Genomic DNA, 4,102 nt, shown 5'->3' with positions numbered 1-4,102 from the left:
CTGATATGCTCATGTATTACACCAAAATCAGCAGCTCTGACTAACCAGCTCACACATACGACATTAGCAAATACAAGCTGTCACTCTGACCTGCACGCCTGTGTTGACTTTGTTACCTCGTAATCCATTTTGAGTGCATTTTTTTAGGACTACCTTTTTATCAGTTGTTCCCATGTGCTTTTATAGCTCACAAATCTCTTCTAAGTTACTAGGGAAACATTTCTTCCCTCCATTAACTGAACATTAAAAGCTACAGCCAGGAATGGAGGTAGGAGTTGAAAAACTCAATGAGGCATTCTCTAACTTCAGATGTTCCACCGCAGAGCGCAAATCTGTGCCCTCTAAGTGATGTCTAAGACCCCCTACACACTTCATGGGAGACTGAATGATTTCAGCATGTGGTCTGAAACATCAGCAAGTTGATCAGGGAACTTTCTTGGAAAAGTCAACAGCAAAATTCCCTACCCCATGCTACCATTGAAGTGCCTCAACATAAGCTGCAGTTAGTTATCTGCACCAGTGTCATGGTTTCACCCCAGCCTGCAACTAGGTGCCGCGCAGCCACTTGCTCACTCCCTCCTGCCCTGACACGTGGGATGGGGGAGAAGAATCAGAAAAAGGTAAAACCTGTGAGTTAAGAACAGCTTAATAATTAAAATAAAGTAAAAAATAATCATCAACAAGAATAATAATAATAAATAATAACAGTATTAGAGAACAAAAAGAGAAAGAGAGATAAAGTGCAAGAGAAACGAGTGATGCACAATACAATGTCTCTGCACCCACTAAGCGATGCCCAGCAAGGGCCCGAGCAGCAGTTGACACCTCCAGGCCAACTCCCTCCAGTCTATATACTCAGCATGATGTTCTTCGGTGTAAGAATACTGCTTTGGCTAGTCCAGGTCAGCTGTCCTGGCTCTGCTTCCTCCCATCTTCTTGTGCACCTCCTCACTGACAGAGCATGGGAAACTGAAAAGCCCTGACTTCGGGTAAGCACTACTTGGCAACAACTAAACCAGTGTGTTATCAACATTATTCTCATATTATATCCCAAACACATCACTGTACCAGCTACTAGGAAGAAAATTGTTCCAGCTGAAACCATGACAGCTAGCATGAACTCAACAGTTAGTTTTTTCTCTGGTGCAAAGACACCCATGGTATTTTTTGAAAGAACTGAATGGTGTTCACTCTTCTAAGGCATCACCTTTGGCATGCTGTGGGTGCTGCTTCTATCCATCTAGTTTCTATCCAAACTAGCCTTACTAGTTTGATCTGCTACATCTAGCTCAGAGTACTAGGATGCAATTCCACAACAGCCTGAAAAGGCTGAGTCCATGCCTGTCTGTCCTAGAAACCCATTCTTTCAGCTCACTAACAGGTGAGATGGCTGAGGAAAATCTGCCTTTTGAAGAATTCAAGACCCACTGTGGCGAGACAGAAGTGGAGACTTGAACTTTACAGCCTTGTAGCTTCAATACTGCGTAAGGAACAACTAGTCCTGTGCACTTGTCTCAAAAACTCTTTACACATTTAATTTGAAGCGATCTTTAGATAAACTGCATAAACAATCATGAAAGAAAAAAAAATGAGCCCAGTATTCCCCCTTTCAAATGAGAACACTGTAAAGCTAAAATTTTTGCTTTCTCCCTCTAGCGCAATCAGTCTTTATTTCTTCACTCTCCTGGCTCCAGTGGAAGAGGGATGAATACCACATCCTTACCCAAAACAACCTATGTCCTGGGAATCCCAAGTCATCATTGAGACTTCCATTTTCCTCAACTGGGAATCAGGTGCAGATGTCTCTCTTCAGGGGAAAAGATTTTAATGATGAAGCTCTTACAAAGATACTACTTCTTCCATCATGAAACTGTTCATGAAGCAGTTGAGTCTAATCATGATCACTTGAATACAGATCATCCCAGCAGAAATTCTTTTATTTAATAACACCTAGATACAATTGACAGAATACAGTGTCACTAGGAAAGATAAATCCAAAGAATACATTTTACATGTATAATGGAGGAAATGTACTTTTCCATTAAGCATTACAGTCAGTTCTAATGAAGAGAGTCTGTAAAATTACAGAAGCAATACAATAGCCACTAAATATCTTGCTGTCTTTCACAGTAACTCACATATTTACCCTTGTTTTCAAAGGCATTTTACATACTTGTGTGTGTGTGTGTGTGTGTGTGTGTGTGTGAGTGTATGCGTGTCTAAGCACATATATAAGCAGAGTTCCTAGTATCTAAATATAAGATAATTAGAAAACAAAAAGTTTATAAGACAGAAAGTTACAAAGATGTTTTTTGTGATTGGGGTTTAGTTAAATCTGAATATAAAAGGTTTACCTGAAATTTTGTGGCACAGGGGGTTCAGCATTGCATCTTTTTTTTTGAAGTCAGATTGAAAACCCACACAGGGTTCACGTCATATGTATACTTCCTATATAAAGAGATGTTTTTTCTGCAACACTGATGAAAACATATTCTCAACAGTATTTTCAGTTTGAACTTTTTCCTTTTCACACATTTGAAATGAATATTAATATACTTCTTTCAAAATACCTATGTGGTGGGAGATAAATTAATTCTGCAAATTAGTGGATTGATAAGGGAGATTGTTGTGTTTAACAAACTAACCAACTTTGCACTTTTCTGTTGTTTTTTTTGTCCAAAGGCTGGATGAATTAGTAATGACATAGCATTTGATTGCAAAACAAGAAGGAATTTTTCGTTTTATGCCGATCCTAAAGAAAGAGAAAATGCATTTTGTAAGAATTGTTAAACATTTTTAAAACTCTGCCCAGTAGAATTACACACCTAAGATTTTGCTCTCAGATTATCAAGCCATCAAAGCCAGAAGCAAAAGTCACACTGAAGAGTAGAGATTCTTGCTCTTCTGATCACATCATAAATTTCTAGCCCTAGATCTGAATCAGTCATGGTCAAAGCTGGAGCTGAATTCAGTGGAACCAGTGTTACATTCCTGATACTGTTAGTTGTGTGAGTTACATTTAGTGGGAATCCAGATAAAGTTCAAATTAATCAAATTCAAAATAAAATTAATTCGTCAGATGCTATCATAGCAAGTCCATTGTCCTGTGCTGACCAGAACCAGATCGTTACAAAGATATAACAAAAACAACTAATTGCTAGCAAATAGAAGCTTAAATCTAGCAAAACAACTCCGCTACAGAGAGAAATCCAGAGCTCATAGCCAGAAAGTGGAATCCAGAGTGGTGTGTTAGGGACCATGACTCCCAGTACAGTGCACAGGGAGAATTAGGCACTTCGGGTATTGCCTAGAGACAATGAATAGGAAACACAGATGGTGAGACGGGTCATAACTTCTCTCTTGAGAAGCAGGCACTACACTTCTGCCTCAGGCAAGTGGCTTTCTCCACTGGGCAGTCAGAACATAAAATGGTTTCTAAAATTACTGCATTCAGATTGGCAAGGCTCACTCATTTCTTTTTGAGGGATATTGGAGGAGAAAGAAAAACCAGTTTCAGCAGCAGCATACTGAGGTCAAAGCATTAGCCTAGATAGTCAGTTTAATTCCTCATTGTACTGAAAGGGGTTGGAGTCCTGATCTCCTCGTACCCTGCAAGTGTTCCACTCCACCGTCACACTAGAGACAAGCTACCCGTGACTGCCACCTTACAAATATCACATCAGCACCTGGGAACCTAGTGTACAAAACTACCACATATGTACTTTTTAACAGCTCTCTAAAGTGTTTCTGAGTGGATTTTTTTCCTTTCTGCGAGCTACCTTCAAATTAGAAGGGTGGGGTTCAAAGGTTGCCACTGCTGGGCAGATTTATGCTGATACAGCGTTTAGACCAGTCATGTGCATCTAAATGTGCAGCTCAGGACAGATCTGTGAATCTATAGAAATCAGGGAGGGTACAGTTCTACTTTCTTTTTAGCTTGTGAAAAGTTTAATATGAGTTAATAAATATAAAGATCTTTTGTATGCTCAACTACAAAATTCCATAAGTTATAGTAGTTTTTCTAATATATATTTTATTATCGCATATGTACAACGGGCTGGCTTTCAAGAATAGCCTTGAAAAGCATAAGCAACGGAGTAGT

This window comes from Falco rusticolus, chromosome 6 (genome assembly GCF_015220075.1).
Source record: "Falco rusticolus isolate bFalRus1 chromosome 6, bFalRus1.pri, whole genome shotgun sequence".
NCBI classification, from domain to species: Eukaryota; Metazoa; Chordata; class Aves; order Falconiformes; family Falconidae; genus Falco; species Falco rusticolus.
The sequence above is the reverse complement of the archived record's forward strand: the minus strand, read 5'-3'. Positions refer to the sequence as shown.